This window comes from Pinus tabuliformis, chromosome 4_1 (assembly GCF_031772625.1).
Source record: "Pinus tabuliformis cultivar Carrire ecotype Pingquan chromosome 4_1, CPIR1, whole genome shotgun sequence".
Taxonomy (NCBI): domain Eukaryota; kingdom Viridiplantae; phylum Streptophyta; class Pinopsida; order Pinales; family Pinaceae; genus Pinus; species Pinus tabuliformis.
Window position 1 is genome coordinate 615,350,608 of NC_142303.1, and position 19,799 is coordinate 615,370,406.

A 19,799-nucleotide genomic window follows, 5' to 3' on the forward strand; every position below is an offset into this window, starting at 1 on the left:
CAATATAGAAGCAATGTCTAAGAGTATAAATTCCTTCTCCCTCTGGTATGTACCAATTTTTCTCTAATATTGCCCAAGTCTCTCACTAACTCTGCCATGTTCAGTTTAGGCTTAAAATTCATAGTTTTCTCCCACTCAGGGTGATAGATAACATTGAATCCTACCAACTCGATGCTATCCATCACCCCAACCTACATTGGTTGCCTCCCTTCCTTATCCTTGACCTCGGCTAGGATTGACATTATTACGATGCCTCAAATCTAGACATGCCATATCCATCCCTGTGACGGAATTCTTTATATCCTCAGAACCTTGATTTAATTTCCATCTACCAGAGGTTGACTAGGACCCTATAACCTAGCTAATATTTTGAATAGAATATTTTGCAGGTGCCGACAGAATGGCAAAGGATTGTCTAGACCACGTAAACATTAAGTTACTAGAAAAACAAACCATAAATTGAGATAGCGTTGAAATTTCTAAGAGAGGGAATCCCAATAGACAAACAATATCTCCAACCAGGTTTGCATTCAATGAATTGATAGGAAGACACACTGAAAAATGGAGAAATAGAGACCCATATGAAAGAGGATGTCTCGATATCTCATCCATATCCCCAACTTAATGAATAAGGAGATGATATCGCCCCGAGTGATCCATGGACCTCAAATGGACCAAATAAACCAACCCTCCATCCCAAAAGACAACCATAACAAAGTGAATCTTAGGACCATATAATAAATTCATAGAAACACCATCCTCCCTAATGTGAGCATCACAAGTTCGACCCGATGGGAAAGAAGTAGGACAACAACCCAAGTTTCGAGCCTTTCTCCAAGCTGTTTGGATAAACATAGATTGAGTTTTCCAAAGAGCCTCAAAATAAAGAAGACAATACATAGAAACCCATATGCAATGAGATTTTTCTCCATTCAACTGCCACAAAGGTAAATCTAATTGATTCCAAGCAAAAATACAAACCAAATGTTGATTCTCATGCCAAGTAATCAATCATTTGCAAAATTCATCGAAATCTAAGCAACTCATAAGAATCAGGGGGGGAAGGAAGCACTGCAGATCCACATACATTGATACCCTTATGCAAATCCTAGACCGTCCTAGCGCTAGAGGTTTGCTCGCCCTCTTATGGTCCTATATTTCTCACTACGACATTACTCTCTGCGATGTTCAGGATATTCTCCAGACAACACCAAGATTGATACCAACACACCAACTTACCCACACTTCGAGTTATAACCTCCTCAATCAAACCTATGTACTTCATAGTTTCATTACACATGCAAATGTATGTGAGGGGGTGGCCATGTCACCCCCTACATTTATTAATCTTGGTCTTCTAACCATGGTGGTGTTAAGCCCACAGCGAAATTTTCTCCTAGCTCATACCTTGATTGGGGACAAATCACCAGAATTTTGAAAAACAAACAAAACCAAATGTGAGTGAAACTTTACTGAAAATATGAACTAAAAAACAACCTGTGTTTTTCCACTTACGAAGTTATTTCATATTTGGACTAGATTTTTTTAGAAAGCTTTGTGGAAACTATAATTTTTCATAAGCTTTCTAGAAAATGAATTAGTCATTTCATTTTTGAACTGGATCTTTTCATAAACCTTTGAAGTAACTGGCTGCAGTTCAAGGAGGGCTTGAACCCATAAATTTGTGGTTAACAACCACACGCTCTAACCAACTGATCTATTCCAACACAATGAAAACTAAAATGGTAATGTCATAAGAATATAAATTAATAAATAGACAAATTCAATCCATTTTTAATTAAAAAATATTCCCTAAAGTTAATAATTATGAGAGCTTTGTTAAACCTTTTACTCCATTTTAAAACAAAAAAAAACCACTAAATTTTTAAAAAGTAAGTTAATGAAAGGAAATTTTATTTTGTTGAAAAAATGAATTCAAAAAAAAATTGAGTTTTTTTTTTGCTAATGCAAGAGTCGGACCTTCTAATTCATTAATAAAGTACAAAATTTACATCTATCCACAAGGAGTTGTGGACCAAGGAAGAGACCCACAAATCAAATAGAGAATGGGCCTGAGGCAAAAGCCCCTACCTCGAAAAACCAAACTTCTAAACTCTTAAAATCAAAACAAAGATGAAGCCTGCATCGTAACCAAAACAATAAGCCTCCCGCTTGTGACAAAATTCCTCCCGCCAAGAAAAAGGAGCATTAACTCTTCCCGCCAACTTCCAGACATGCCGCTTTAATCGTCACCGTTGAGCCTGCTGACCCAATCCAACGGTAGAGGACTAATTCACCCAGTCAAGAAGCGCTATACTTACCCGCCTAGACAACCAACTTGCACGATCAATCGCAGCCATCGATCCGCCTCGCTTGATCTGACGGCAGAGGTTCATATCGCGCCGGCCAATATCACTGAACTTTAGCGTGCGATGAGGGTGGTATTTTAGCCGACCCCACCGCCACGTGTAGCCTACTGTATGGAATCGCTTCAAAAATGGAAATACCATTTCCCGCTTGCGAGGCCCGCGATTGTCAAAAACTGCCCCCGACCTGGTATATCGTGCACGGGCGGAAAACCCATGGTATTGCGGCCACCGATAGTGCCCGGGTTCCGACCTTCCGTTTTGTCTTCTCCTCCAGAACTGAGGAAAGAAGAAACTCCCGCTGACCTGCCTATCTTCGAAGAACCAGAGCCACCCGACTGGCTGCCGCCTGGAATCGCTGAATTAACCGGACTCCGCCTCCATGGCTCTACTCCGAAACATGAACCTGTCTTCATCTGCCTGGTCATTGCAAATCGCTTTTAACCTACTCTGAGGCAATTCTTGCCAGCTCATCGCAATCCTGTTCTCTGTGCTGATCACACCTTGATTGGCCAGAAGATCCGCCAATTTATTGGCCGATCTTCAGACATGTTTGAAGCTAACTGTACGAAGGCTCTAGAGGTGTTGCTGAATCCATTGAAAGCCCTGGATCAGCCTCCAGTTCCTTGAGACTTTTTCCAGCTTTGTTCCCCAGCTGATCCTCTTAACCGATTTGATGATTAACTCAGAATCGGCTTCAACTATCACATTTTGTCGGTTATCCTGTTCCAGGAAATCTAAACATTGCTCCATAGCCATCAATTCCACCATGTTATTGGTGGCTTTCCCTAAATGACAGTAGAAGATAAAAAGGACACTTCCATTCTCATCCCTTAACACTCCTCCATAACCAGCGGTACCTAGGTTGCCTTTAGAAGCCCCATCAATGTTGAATTTCAAAAAGCCCTTAGGGGGAGGATGCCAGAAATCTTGCTCAGAATCTAGGGAGAATACAGTCCTATCTAGTCCCTGAGGAATAAGTCCTTGCAACCCCAACTCACTGAGAATTCTCAAATCAGCAACTGAAGGTGGGTTCTTAGGGAGAGTTCGCACAATAGTGTCGACCATTTCCTTGAGTTGATTTAAGATCTGCTCAAAAAGGCATTGGGAAGGCTTCTTTTCATTCTTGAAGATTCTATTGTTTTGTTCTTTCCAGACATTCCAAATAATGAAGCTTGGAATGATGGCCCATGCTGAGCCAAGAATTTCATTATCTGAAAAGTTTCTGTTAAACTCACATGGACAGCAAGAGAGATATGAAAGATAAAACATGCAATTCATTTTTTTATTAACATGAGATATACATTTATAGTACAATGTGTGACTCTTGGGTTTCAGATCCCAAGGTCTCTTGGACTGCTTTGGTCTATCCGGCTTCCACACTAACCCATTTAGGATTAGGTGTCCAACATTCCCCCCCTTAATCTGAAGGGTTATGTATGAGTCCAAGAAGAGAGCTGTAATACAAAATGTGCAAAAAATGCATGGCAGCACTAGGCTGAATGTGCTCTATGAAATGTTGGTATAAAGGGCAGTGGTTTAAGGATGACCACCAACACTGGAACGCTTAGTGCAGTTCCCGGAACTCTTCCAAAACTGGCAAGAAACTGAAGTTTTCTGCTAGAGGAAGTGATCCTATTGTTTTAAAGAGGAAAACCTTCAACCATAAAAGGGAGGTCTCACCCCACATAAAAGGTAAAACTTCAACCTGAAAAGGGAAGTCTCAACCTATGATGGTTTAAGGATGACCAACAACTCTGGAATGCTTAATGCAATTCCTGAAACTCTTCCAAAACTGGCAAGAAGCTGGAGTCTTCTGCTAGAGGAAGTGTTCTCAATTGTGTTCCTGGAATTCTTCCAAAACTGGCAAGAAGCTGAAGTCTTCTGCTAGAGGAAGTGTCCCAGATTGCCAACTGAAGGCATGTTCAGGGGCATCTTTGTCGCTGGCTACAACTCTGAAACTGGTGTGGCAGGTTGTGGCTCAGGCTCGCTTGATGTGGCTTTGAAGCTTGTAGATGACCATCATTTTCCCCCCTGTCAGATACAAGGTGAGAAGATGGAGAAAACTCAACTGCAAGACTGTTCAATATTATGGAACAAGTTCTGACATGTGTTTGGAATATCTTCTTGGCTGTTGATGCCCATTGCCAAGAAGCGATCCATCCAAGATGAATCTTTGTTCTTGCAGGACGTTTGTTTCTGAAGCATCTGTGTGAAGAATGGCTGGTTTTATGACAGTGCTTACATGGATGAAGATCAAAACAATGATCTTTCAAATGGCCAACTCGATCACAGTGTTGGCATTTCACAATTTGTTGTTTTTGTTGTTGCTGTGGAAGAGGGGCAGAATCTGGAACAGTTGAAACTGAACTGTCATAAGGAGTAGGTGAACTGTCATGAATGAATCTAGCACTCTAAAACTGAATGGGCTTGGTATAGTCTGGAATATGAAAGGACAAGTCCTTGTCATATCCAAGACCAGTTCTGTGCTTGTTGTGGACAAGCTGTTCCCAAGGTCTGATGATGGGCTTGGGAAGTGCAGATTGAGTTTCTGCATCTGCATGTACAATTGCTGCTTTATCTGAATGAACTGTAACATTATTGACTTGCTGTTTATGGGAGTCTGTTTCAATCTTCTGAACAGAAACAGGTTCAGAATGATGACTCCACTTGTGTAATTCTTCCTGCTGTAGCTTTGTCTCAAGCTGCAAAAACTCTATCTTTTCTTGTGCATTTTGTATACATTTTTGAATGTCAGCAATAATGTCTTTATTGATTATGATTGCGCTGTCAGCAGTGGATACGATTAGAGTTCTCAATAACTCTAATATTCTTTCAAGCTTAGCCATTTTTCTACACCTTAAAAATCCTCCAAAAGAAAATCTTGCAGATTAAAGAAAAACGCAGGGCAAGCGCTGGTGGCTTAATGAGCAGACTATTGCAACTGTGGCACTTTTCTTTGTATCCACAACAAATATTTTAGTTCCAAAATGTGGCGGCAAGATTATTGATATTGTCAGCATAGATTTGAGAACGGAAGAAGAGAGCAGATGTTTTTAATACCATCAAAAAAACACTCTTGTGGAAATTCTTCTTATAATCTTAATTGGTTCATTTGCTACTGCACTGCGTGGATGGTGGTTTGCATCATCTTTTGTTGCTCGACCGAGAAAAGATTTATTTCGACATCTTATTAACAACACTTCAATAAAAAACTCTGATATGAACAACCTTTAAGAAAATACACTAATTCGGTCTATAATACCACGAAACTTGCTAATTAGGAATCAAATCAATACATATCTTCCTTTGATCTGTATGCGTTCTCTAGCGCTACCAAACCATTTCACTGTTCTGCAAACTAGACAAGTCGCTCTCTATTGCTGAAGAGCAGTTTTCGTTTTCCGCCGAACGGGAGGAACTCCACGCTTTTACCCAAATTTACTGGCAAATTCACACTATGTAGAAGCTATCTTTCAGATTAAAACCATTTCACAATTAATCAATCACTGTATATGAGAGTTTCAATTCAACAATAATCCAATTCACAGAAAAACAGAGCAATTTTGCATATTACAGATGGACTTCGACGACCAAATAATCCATCACGTCAAATCTTCGGCCTTTTCTGAGGGCTCAACAAAGCTCGAAACTCTGATACTCTCCAACGACGATGAAACCGTTCTAAATTATCTTGATAAGAGGTCCAGGGTTCAAAATCCGGGACAGGCAGTGACGGATTATGTTAGAGCTTTGTTTTTCATACTGGGAAGGCCTGCCAGGGAGGACAGTTCTTCCAGGTCGGCGAAGCTTCTCATGCTCCTTCCTAACGGGGACACATGCATACAGCTTGCAGCATATGTGAGCCACACAAGCAACGTATGGGAGCTGATACACCTGATTTCTGACGGCGCCAATGTTGTGGTCAACACACATGGACAACAATTAGTTCCAAGAAAACCGAACCAGAAGATGGACAGTAATTAGTGGCAACAAAACCGAACCAGAACCCACTCTCGATGAAGGAAAGCAATTGGTCAACAAAATGGCAACATTCGATTGGTGCGAATCGGTAGCAATTTCACAGATAACCAAGAAAATCTCTCGGTGGTATGTATAAGTTTTTAGGACAAGAAAACTGATGATAAGTGAAAACCGAACCGAAGATTTACCACCTTGAATTGTCAAGATCCACAAGAAAGACAGAGGATCCCACTATAATGGAATCAATTCATAAAACCTTAAATCTGAATTGTTAAGGTCCACAAGAAAGAGAGAGGATCGGAATATAATGGAATCAATTTGTAAAACCTTAAACCTGAAAAAGTTTTTACAACTAGTAATCGTCAGGCCCCCATCTAAAGACAATCTCAGATAAATTCTACTGGCAAACTTCACTTCTTTCTTCTACGGCTTGACACCACGGCGCAGGACAGCAGCAAAGAACCACGGGTACCCAAAACTACCAAAGTTTTATGCAGTAGTCGAACTAGCAAGGAATCAATGCATTACAACCAATGCACCATTACCAATCAAACATCATATATATACATTCCCAATGCCACAAAATTTCGTTGATATATGCATGCTCGCTCGAGGTCGTCAGAAGCTGTGTGGGCTTTACTTGAACCTGAAGCCGCCAGGTCAACACGCTGCCGTTCAATATTCTCATAGGCACATGAAGGTTCTCGTACGCGCCATTGAAAGAAACAGAGCAATGTTTAACAAATCATTCAAAACATATCAGCCTTCAAACACAACATAGGACACAACAAAGCCTTTTAATGAGTATGCCCATACCAGTGTCCTTGCTCACATATGTTGTTATGCCACACGGTTCACTGTATAGTCAATCCAATGACTAGGACCATATGCGTCACATACAATTTGCAGGAGCGACCAATTCAACTTAGCATCGTTCAGTTTAAGTGCTTTAGATGTGCCGTATGAAAAGTAGGTCTATGTAATTGGTCCAAGACAACGAACAGGGCGCTGCTTCCTTCAATGGTGCACCAACCATGGATTCATTTCAAATTTCCAATTACATCGGCCTTCAGAAGCTATTCGAGAAATGAAAATACAAGAACGATTCCAAGCTACGAGCAGGTATCCTTGTGAAGATCTGCAATGCCACTGCAAATGGGCTACTTCGAACACATAAGGGAACCTGGCGAGGCACTCAACACCCAACGCAGTCCATGGAGGGATCTCATTTCCCGCACTACGTGTGGAAATCCTGATTCGAATTCAATGATTCTTGAGAAGCCGCAAGTGACTCAGTGGAGGCGTAGCGAAGGGGATTCATACCACCAGATTCGGAAAATGGCATGCGTTACAATCGGCTGCATGCAACCAACTTGATTACACTGTTCCTCTGGCACAGTGACAGAGATGTCAGTCAGGGGAGGCAACGGATTTCTGGCAGGCAATGGCAGATAACACTTCAATGTTTAAATCAAAGGGCCAGCGTTACAAATTGAGGAATGCGCAGAGGCCATAGTGAGGGATACATTGCAGTCAGAGATACGTTCTTGCTAGGGCAGAGATGGCAGGTCTGAGCAATGAGCGTTTTTAGAGCATAGGTGAATAAAAATAGCGCTGGAGAAATAACAGATTGCAGCTAAAATTTAGCTGAGACAATATTCATGAGAAAATATTCATAAAATTTATGGCAGAAATAAACTGCACAGAGAGGCCATAAAACAAATGGCTCAAATTAATTATGCAGGGCAGGAATCGCCTGCTCTGATACCATGTTAAACTCACATGGACAACAAGAGAGATATGAAAGATAAAACATGCAATTCATTTTTTTATTAACATGAGATATACATTTATAGTACAATGTGTGACTCTTGGGTTTCAGATCCCAAGGTCTCTTGGACTGCTTTGGTCTATCTGGCTTCCACACTAACCCATTTAGGATTAGGTGTCCAACAGTTTCTTCTCCATTTGTTTAGGGTATTGATGATACTTCCTTTGTCCCTATCAATCTGTTGGAAAATGGTGGCAAAAGAATCCCACAAACTGGAGGTGAAAATGCAGTTGTTGAGAAGGTGCTCCATAGTTTCCTCTTGGGCTTCATAGAGCTGACATCTGGAAGGCCCTAGGATACCCCTCTTCCTAATATTTTCCCAAGTTAGAATTTTCCTATGCTGAACCAGCCACATGAAGAGTTTAATTTTCATCCAGCCTTGATGTCTCCATAGGCCTTGCCAAATCTTATCCGGAGCTTGAGAGTTAAGGTCAAGGAGAATGAGTTTAGCTTCCTTGAGATTAAAGGCTCCCTCATTATTGTTTCCCCATCTTAGCTGGTCTTGCCCCTCTGACCTCAAAATCTTCCTTTGTTCTACCATTTTTTTAGAGTCTCTACTTTAGCCTTCAGGGGGCTGTCATCCCTAAAATCAAAGTTCCTCCAGGTTCTCCATTTTCCCATACTGCTGGTTTGATCCCAAAAGTCTTTTACTTTAGATAACCCTTTGGTATCTGTCTCTTCCTTGAGATCCCTCAAATCTTCTTTTAACAAAATAGGTTCTTGTTGCCATCTATCCTCCCAGAATAGGGCTAGGTTTCCATCTCTGATTTCCCAGAAACTATTTCCTTGGACTAAGCCCCGGCTATCCCATGCCTTATTCCAAATGTGTGATCCCTTTCTATATCCTGACATTCTTATTAGATCATTGTTTTGCCAATTGCTGGCATATTTTTCTTTCCATATCATAGCCCACTAGGCCTCTGGGTCTTTTACCCATCGCCACCATAATTTAGCTCCTAAAACCTTGCTTAGAATCTCAGGATCATCTAATCCAAGCCCTCCATAGTTTTTAGGTTTGCAGATTTTTTCCCAAGCTACCAAGGCCCATTTCTTTTTTTCTTCCCCCTTGCCCCAAAGAAAGTCTCTTTGTATGGATCTGAATTGATGCAGGACTCCTATTGGTGCCGGGAGAGCTGAAAGCATGAAGACTGGGATTGATTGTAGTACAACCTTGGTTAGCACCAACCTACCAGCCAGATTTAATGATCTAATAGTCCATTTCCTGATTTTGTCTTGCAATTTGTTAATCACTGGTTCCTAGATGCTCTTGTGTAAAGGTTTGGCCGTTAGAGGAACTCCCAAATATTTTGAAGGGAGGATCTCCCTTTGAAAGCCCAAAATTCTGGAAATATTTCTCTGAATAGCAATGTGAGTATTAAAGAAAAAAATCTTAGATTTGGAGAGATTAACTTCCATACCTGAAGCCATGGCAAATTCTCTCAGGATTTGCTTATAAGCTAGAGCTTCTTTGACCGTGGGGATACCCTGCAGCATGGTATCATCAACAAATTGTTGATGAGTTAAGGCCTGACCATCTTCAGAAAGTTGGATACCTTTGACTTTCCCAACTATTTTAGCATGCTTGATAGATCGACCTAGCCCTTCCATCATGAGTATGAAGAGAAAGGGAGAGAGTGGATCTCCCTGCCTGAGGCCTCTTGAAGGAATAAAAGTCTCCGAGGGAGATCCATTAACAAGAATTGAAAAACTGGGAGAAGTTACTAGGGCCATTACCCATCTGATCCAGTTATGATCAAACCCAAAAGCAATGAGAACTTTTCTGATATAGGTCCAGTTCAGCTTATCATAAGCTTTGGCTATATCCAATTGCATGATCATTCCAGCTTTCTTGTTGATTGTCAGTGAGTGCACCACCTCATGAGCTTGAATGATGTTGTCGAGGATTTGCCTACCTTCCACATATCTAGATTGTTCAACTGACACCAGGGAAGGAAGAAGAGGTTTGAGTCTATTGGCCACAACTTTGGATATTATCTTGTAGACAACATTGCACAAGGCAATGGGTCTAAACCTATCAGGAGTTTGAGCCAATTCCTGTTTAGGGATCAGGGAGATAAAGGTTGTATTAAGCGCCTTCAATATAGTCTTGTCCCTCCTGGAGTCTTCCACAACGTTCAGAATGTCCTGTTTTACTATATTCCAGCAAGCTTTAAAGAAATCTACATTGAAACCATCCGGGCCTGGTGCCTTACCATTTTGCATTTCTTTTAGGACCTCACTCACCTCCTCTTCCATCACTGGTTTGTTAAGGTTGAAGTTGTCCTCTCTGGAAACCAGCTTGGGTATATGTCTTGATATACCCCTAATGGATTGCTCTCTATCTGAATAGGTTTCCTGTGCAATACCACGAAAGTGCTGAACCAACACTGCTTCTATTTCTTCATGAGAATTGAGAAGGTTACCTCCCTCATCCTTGATCGAAGAAATCCTGTTGTGAGCTCTATTCGCCATAGTGGATCTGTGGAAAAATCTAGTGTTACGTTCTCCTTCTTTTAGCCATTGCACCCTGGATTTTTGCCTCCAAAAAATCTCCTCTTGTTTACATAAGTTCTCCCATTCTTGATGATATTTGGTTGCCTGATCACTTCTATCTTTATCAAAACCCTCCATGATAAGGGTTTGGTTGAGCTCCTGCATTTTTCCTTCAACAGATTTTTTTGCTACAAAAATATTTCCATATTCCTTCTTGTTCCATTCCTTGAGCCTGAGTTTAATATGTTTGAGTCTTTTTTGAAGAAGGAACATTCTTGTGCCCTGAATATTCAAATCTTCTGCCCACCAGATGGCTATGTTGTTGTTGAAATCTGGGTGGGAGAGCCAGATGTTTTCAAATCTGAAAGGTCTATTCCTGGGGGTACCAATGCCCTGAATTTCCAATTGTACCGGCCAGTGATCAGATCCTCCAAAGGGTAGAACTCTAGTAGCTATGTCCTTGTCCTTGAGCATGAGATCCTCTGAGATTATGAATCTATCTAATTTGGAGGCCACCTGAGATTCTCCTCCTCTTTTATTGTTCCAAGTAAAAGTCCCATTATTCATTACTATATCCACTAGCTTCATATTGTCTATGAAGGTTTGAAATGCACAAGAGTCTTTATTTAGAATTCTGGTACCCCCTTTTTTCTCCGACAGCGATTTGATCATATTGAAATCACCCCCCATGATCCAAGGGATTCTTGCATGTCTTTCCCTGAGATCCTGCAGGGAATCTAGAAGCTTGAGTTTGCCATCCATTCTTTGGGGGCCATATACATTCGTGACCAGGTAAATATCCTTATCTCCCACTGGTTGCATGACCACTGAAAGATAATCCCTAGATGCCTCTGCATCTATAATGTCAATTTTTTGGGGGTTCCAAAGCATGAGAATGCCTCCCGTTGTATTCTCTGCTTTAACTTCTAGAAACTCAAATCTATTGAGCCATTTGCTGTGAACCCATTTTTTTTTTGAATGGAACATTTAGTTTCCTGGATGAAGATCACATCCGGTGCTACTTGTTTCATCCTATTACTAAGTAATCTTTGTTTTCTTTTACTGCCTAGACCCCTAATATTCCAAGAAATGAACTTCATTATTAAAGATTTGTAAAGGAGTAACTGGATAGGTCTTTCATCTTACCTGAGTCTATCATTAGCTTTCCACATTCCATCAAAAGCTCATTCTGCTTTTTTCTGCCTCTTTTCTTTCTTGGGTTTCTAGGTGCTAATCCTGGTGTGGTTTTCATAGCTTTCACACCTTCGCTGCCCTGTCTTTCATTTTCCCTTTGCTTTTCCAGTCCTATGGTCTGAGTTTTCCATATGAACAGCTGTTGCACTCTATTGAACTCCTCTGGAGGTAACGAATCCACTCCCTCCCTAGTTCCTTGTTTCAAGAATCCTTCTAGATCTAGATTCTCATTCTCAAGAATCTCCTGAAGTTCGTGGTCTTCCATTTCCATCTCACTCTGGGTCATTTCCTGGTCCATCTCCAGTTCTGTGTCACTCATCATTTCTTCTTTCTGTTTATTGATGTTTTGTGTTTGCTCATCATTATCTCCATTCTCCTCCTCCACTGGACTGCCTCCCTTGGCCTGATCTACTTTCGTTATCACCTCTTCCTCTTCTAGTGCTTGAAACCTGTTTTGGCTGGCCAGTTGCTTTTCTGTTTGAAGTGGCTTCGATCCCCTTTTGTTCCCTTTTCCTTTCTGGACCACTTTATGAAAGCTTTCAGTATCTTTCATGGTGTTGGTTTTACTCTTGTTTTCTGTTTTACTGAGAGGGAAATCTCTAAATAGGTGCCCATGCTCATGGCATTTGCGACATCTGAATGGAATGTGTTCATAATCCACTATTTGCACCCATTCTTCATCAAACACTTCCAAGATTACCTCATCCGGCAGAGCTCCTGAAAGATCCATCTCCACACATATTCTTGCAAAGGATGTGTATTTTCCTTTTTTGGTGGCCTCAGAAGCTTTGACAAAACGCCCTAACTTATTTCCTATGGCAGATAAGGATTCTAGTTGCCAATAATCCAAAGGTAGAGAGTAGAGTCTAACCCAAACCGGGACCGAGGTAAAAGTTTCTCGTTCTGGGACAAAATTCATAACCCATGGTCGCATGTATAGGCCTGCAGCTGTGTAAAAATAGGGCCCTCCTTCAAATACTCTATCCTTATCTTCAATATTTGCAAAGACTATAGTAAAGAATCCCTTTGACCCAAGATGTAGTTCTATGCTTCCTTTTGGTTTCCAGTGGTATTTAATCCATGTTTGTAAAGCTTTTTTAGTGGGCCATAAGCCCATGAATTTACAAATGATTGCATATGTCTGCATGTGGTCCCTATGCGCCTGCAGAGCAGGATCATTCAAAACTACTCTGGGCATGATTGTGGTTTTGGGCTTGCATGGTCCCTTTTGTGCTTTGTCTTTTGCTCCCTGTTTCTTGTCTGCTTCCTCGTTTTCTATAGTGTTGTTATTCTCCCTAGATTTAGAGCCCTCCTGCTCCTCTTCCCTGTTTCCTTGCCTTCCATCTGAAGGACCTCTGTTATCTTCTATTGGTTTTTTGCCTCTGCTGGCCACTGCCTGCTTGTAGGAGGGAGTGAAGCTCCCTCCTTTACGTCCTTCCATGGAGAACAAACTCTGCAAGCCTGTAACCCTAGCTCAAAAATCGCTGCTCTCATTCTCCACCCTCATTTGACTTTCCCCTTTCAAACAAAGCTCTAGTTTCATTTTGAAAATGAAGGAGAGAATAAGTTTTCAAAAAAAAAATGAGTTTTATCACTTATTTCATTTTTAAATTAAATTAGCTAGAAAACATTTTTTCAAATTCTCTTTAAAATGTAATAAGAATATTTTTAAATGATATAATTAATTTGGCAATTTACGGTTTTCAATACATATTAAAACAACCCAAATCTTTTGAAAAAAAAAACTAAACGAGAGAAATTTTACTAAGAATATAAGAGCTTTGTTAAATATTTGAGTCCATTAAAAAAATAACTAAATTTTGAAAAAATATGTAAATAAAAGGTAGTGTTTTTTTTTTTTTTTTTTTTTTTTTTTTTTTTTGAGAAAATGAATTCAATAAAAAAGATTGAATTTTCTCAATTATTTCATTTTTAAATTAAATTGGTTAAAAAACAAAACAAAAAAACCTCTTTAAAATGTGATAAGAATATTTTTAAATTATATAATTGATTTGGAAATTTAAAAGTTTTCAATCAATATTAAAACAACCCAAATCACTAGAATTTTGAAAAAAAAAACTAAAATAAATGAGGATGAAACTTTACTAAATAGATTAATAAATAGACAAATTCAACCCATTTTAAAAAAAAATCATCCCTAAGGTTAATAGGGTTTTGTTAAATGATATGGTTCCCTTGAATTAAGAGAGATTTGTTAAATATTTTAGTCCGTTTTAAAACAAACAAACAAAAAACACTAAATTTTGAAAAAATAAGTAAATGAAAGGAATTTTTATTTTGTTAGTTTAACTTATAGATGGAAAAATCTTTTTCACTAAAATCAGGTGATACAATTTCAAGCAAGAATGTGATTTTTTGTTGTTTAAAAGAATTTTTTGAATTCATAAATGGATTTAGCACCCTGAAAAACCCCTTGGACACTCAAATTCTACATATTACATCATTTAAACCCAAGATTTTAAAAATATCTACTGGATTTTGGTTAAAATTAAACATAAAAAATGTCATGAAAAAAGGTCATTTCCTCAGTAACTTAGATTATGCCATTATATTATTATTTTGTTGAAAATATGAATTTACAAAAAAAAGTTAAATTTTTCTTTTTAAACTCCCTTTAAAAAGTGATAAAAATATTTTTAAATGATATTATTAATTTGGGAATATAATGTTTTCAATCCATATTAAAAACAACCCAAATCACGAGAATTTTTGGAAAAAAAAAGAAATAAAACAAACTAAATGAGAGTGAAACTTTACTGAAAATATGAGAACTTTGTTAAAGCTTTTAGTCTATCTAAACAACAAAAAAGAACAAATGAACACTAAAATTTGAAAAAATAAATAAATGAGAAGAATTTTTATTTTGTTGAAAAAATAAATTAAAAAAAATCAATTTTCTCACTTATTTCATTTTTAAATTAAATTGATTATAAAACTTCTTTGAAAGACTATCTTTAAAATATGATGAGAATATTTTTAAATGATATATTTAATTTGAGAATAATACTTTTTTTAAACCAAAATGAGTAGATTTTTTATTTAAATATGGCCTGCCCATTCGCAAACAAAATCAGGATTTTGCATAGTGATTTCCAGTCTTCTAAGGGTAGGTGATACAACATTTGGTTTGCATGCCCACTATACAAGTGTTGTATGTAGTGCATACAAAAATTTTCATTCACAAAACTCTTAAAATGGTAAATTCTACAAAATTTAAGCAACAAAAATTTACATTTGCATTTTGTCATTTGAAAACAAAGAGAGAACAAAAAAGACTAAATGTCTAGAGGCGCTGGACTATTCAGGTCCAATCCAGTGGAGACTACTTTGGTGTTCTTCTATAGGTCATGTTCAGTGTAGTCCTCCTCGTTGTTCTTGCTTCTCTCCGCCACTGTGAGTTTCAACTGCTCAATTTGTTGATGTGGTGCTTCCAATTCATCCTCCAGCTGGTGGATTCAGTCCCTCTTCTCCAATTGCCTCTCCTGCATTGTGAGATTCTCTTGCTATTGAAAGTAAGTGTTGTACTCCAAATCCGCTAGGCCTTATCTAAATTCCAAGTGCTCCTTCTTGCAAGTGGTGCAGGTTGGCTGATTTCTCCTTTCAACTCGAAGACTTCCAACATGTTTCCATCCTCACCTCGGCCTCCAACTGCCCCAAGCGCTTGACCAAGGACTATCATCTGCACTCTACCCCCTCAGATCCATCTTCTGACATCCAAGAATGATGAAATTATTTCTGTTCTCCCCGCCCAATTCCGACATGTCCTTGACCCACCAGTGCACCTCACAGGCCAGCCACACCGCCCCAAGGATATGTCCCAAGACCCCCTCATAGACCAGAAGAATAGAAGCCTTCTCACCAGCTGCAGACTCAGAGTCGATCGAGATCAACCAGACTTCCCAATTCAGTGGAATAACATTACTAGCCCCAACAACTGCACCCTACCCGCCAATTACACTCAGGCCCACTACACCATGAAGCTTCTCCTTTGGAATCACGGCTCCATGGTCCTGGCCATAGACCCCCTCCCAACCAAGAAGCTTGAGAAGATTCACAACAAATCTAGTATCAAAGATTGTCGAATTTTGACGGTTCTCCCTTTGCAGGTTGGCTTCCAAACATTTCCTGAGGGTCTGATCCAAAGTTCCCTCCCAGTTCAACAGAATAATAATTCCCAACACTGCACTACCCCTCAGACCAACCAAACACTTAGACCCATGAACCCCTACAACTTCCCACCCAAAAGTTCCAACTCACCATACTCCCTTGGATTCTTTCCAGTAACCCAATCCCCACTACAAACAATCAACGGCCTCAGCGTTAGCCTCAAGGCATGAACAGAGGCCACCTGAGCAAGAAGGAGCATTAACCCATGCAAATTGCTCCAACCATTATTCCTTATATATAAGTAATTCTGTAGCGAGATGTTGCAGTGCCTGGTGAGGAAACTGATGGGGCAATGATCCCGATGATCTTTCGTTAATTCCCAACCTTCCCCATTAATCTCCCAGCATTGATCATTGCCCGTCATTCTCCTTTTGAGTTTCCTCCCACGAGTGTTTAGAATCAATCTGTGCTAAGGAAATAAATTGTGTTCCTCTCTTCCCCTTATCCTGCGCAAATAACCAGGGCGAGGAAATTGAAAAGATATCGAGAGATCCCTGTTATTAATAAAGATAGTACATGGGTGATGATAACATACATGTTGCGGGTAAAAGAAAAGGACTCACCTACCATGAGGCTCCTTAACAAGACAGGGAACACAAGGAGATACGCTGCGAGGCCCAAGTGGCAAGGGGGTGAGGTGGGCAAGGAAGAGGAGCATGTCGGAAGAGAGGGGAGGCGGGACAGAACATAAGAGGGGAGCGACAAGGGAAATGAAAGGAGAATGTCAGAGATAAGGGATGGGAAGGATATATAGGAGAGGGGCAGCAAAGGGAGGGGGAGGGGAGGGGCAAGGGAGGGGGAGGAATAAGGGGCAAGAGGGTAGGCCATGAAGTCAACCCAATAAATCTAAAATCAAATTCTCTAATTCTAAGGATTGTTATCATCTAAGAAAGGTTTAGAGAAGCCTCCACTATCTAGGAATTGTAAATCATTAACTAATTTTTGGGATACTAGTCGTGCCCATGACATCATTCACCACTCTCCTTTCTTCTATCAGTTGGTAAGCAAGGTTAGTCTGTTTGTCGGCTTCTTGATTATTTACTCTTAGAATATGGAATAAGGTCACCAAATTGAAGGATGGGATCATCTCTTGGGATCTCTTGATAATTTGGTTTAAAATTGTGGTTTTTGCACATGAGGCATAGTTCATATGCCGTATTATAATCATGGAGTCTCCCATCACCTGCATGGTTTTTATTCATTTCTTTTGAGCATAAGTGAAGCCCATAAACAATCCATATGCTTCCGCTTGATTGTTTGTATTCCATCCAAGCCCCCAATCATATCTATATTCAATGAGTCCTTCAGGATTAATGAAAATCCCTCCCCTTCCTGCCACCCCAATTTGAGAATAAGACTAAAAGAGAGTGAAACTTTACTAAAAATATGAACTCAAAAACAGGTTGAGTTTTTCCATTTACGAAGTCATTTCATATTTTAACTATAATTGCTTAGAAGCTTTGTGGAATTGTTCAGAAGTCCATTCTAGAATATGAATTTATCATTTTAGGAGGGAATTTTTTTTTTTTTTTTTTTTTTTTTTTGTGAATTCCTAACTATATTTGTTTAGAAAGCTTTGTGGAAACTGGGATTGTTCGTAAGTCCGTTATGGTAAATGAATTTGTCATTTTATAAGGAGGGCTTTTTTTTTTGTGAATTCCTGCGAATTCTTTCTATTATAATGAAACATATTACATTGAGAGTTGTGTAGTTTCACATATGCATATCAATGATATTCAAATTGCAGTGCCCATATACACAATAAAGAGTTACATGCCTGATGACTATATTTTAGAAGGAGGGTTTGTACCTCAGACTTTCTGGTTAATATCCACACACTCTAACCAATTGATCTATTCCGATAACATTGAAAATTAAAATGGTAATGTGACAAAAACATAAATTAATAAATAGACAAATTCAACCCATTTTTAATAAAATTATTTCCTAAATTTAATAAGGTTTTGTTAAATGATATCATTCCCTTAAATTATGAGAGCTTTGTTAAATCTTTTAGTCCATTTGAAAAAAAACACTAAATTTTGGAAAAATTAAGTAAATGAAAGGAAATTTTATTTTGTTGAAAAATGAATTTAAAAAAAGGTTAAATTTTCTTATTTATTTCAATTTTAAATTAAATTTGCTAATTTTTGTTTTTTTAATTGCCTTTAAAATGTGATAAAAATATTCTTAAATGATATAATTAATTTAGGAATTTAATGCTTCCAATCCATGTTAAAAACAACCCAAATCACCAAAATTTTGAAAAAAAAGAAATAAAACAATCAAAAACAAAACTAAATGAGAGTGAAACTTTACTGAAAATATGAGAGCTTTGTTAAAGCTTTTAGTCCATTTAAAAAAAAAAAACACTAAAATTTGGAAAAAATAAGTAAACAAAAAGAAATTTTATTTTGTTGCAAAAATGAATTTTAAAAAAAGAAGAAGTTAAATTTTCCTATTTATTTCAATCCATATTAAAACAACGCAAATCAACAAAATTTTGAAAAATAAAAAACAATCCACATTAAAAAAAAACCAAATCAATTTTGAAAAACCTAAAAAACTATACTAAGGAAATTTGTCATTTTAGAAGGAGAGTTTGACCCTCTAACTTTGTGGTTAATGGTCACACATCTAACCAACTGAGCTATTCCAACAACATTGAAAACTAAAATGGTAATGTGACAAAAAAATAAATTAATAAATAAAGTTAATAAGGCTTTGTTAAATGATATCATTCCCTTAAATTATGAAAGCTTTGTTAAATTTTTTAGTCCATTTAAAAAAAACATTAAATTTTGAAAAAATAAGTAAATGAAAGGAAATTTTATTTTGTAGAAAAAGGTTGAATAAAAATGAGGGTAAAACTTTCCCCGATGGGGTGTCAATCTCTAAGACATGCTTGACGTGTGGGCAATGAAAGGGTGTATACGATAGATGGGGAGGAGGATAAATCATTTGACCTCCCATTACGCAAGATGTAAGGTGAAAGGATGTGTGTGACGTGTGAGATTTCATTCGTCCTCCACCGGAAGTCGTGTTGTTAAGGTAAGGTGTTTAATGGCACATGTTGAGGTTGGTGTAGATTATATTGGGCTTGTTGAGTGGAGTTTGTTCAACGTTGGTCTGAGAAGCTGCAGTTTGGCTAGGTTCTTTAGCCCTCGGGTAGTCTTGGAGTGGTGGCGAATGTGACGTTGTCACTCCCTCCACTGTGCTTGGACATCAAAAGCTTTAAGTTTGTATGCTTGTGCCCACTTTTCCATTCCCTTCAGCGGGTTGCGAACAATTTGCAATATAGGGTGGCTGGTATTGGTGTCCATTCTTGCGATGCTAGGTAGATTGTTGTCTGAGTGTTTTTTGTGGTTGGGGTGGTGCCTGGGCCCTTCGTCTGCATTGAGTATTTGAGTCATCCTCCTCTCTCCGGTTTTATCATGGCCCTTTGCGACACATGCTTGTTGGGGTGTAATCTCCTGGGTCTCGAGGAGGAATTATGCTGGTAAAGGAGGTAGCAGGGTTTTGGCTTGAACTCTTTCAAGTGTGGAAATAAGCTTGGCTCGCAACTTGCTCAATTGTTACTATCATTTGATCTCGGAGGTCGCTGGTGGGTTTGGTGGTGTTTTCTCTGGATTTAATTTAGCTTTGGTTAGGATCTCGAGGTTCTAGGCCCTAAGGTATAGTCATTTGGCCCGCGACTCTACTTCCTAGTGATTTCCGTGTCAGCAGAGAGGAAGAGGAATTGG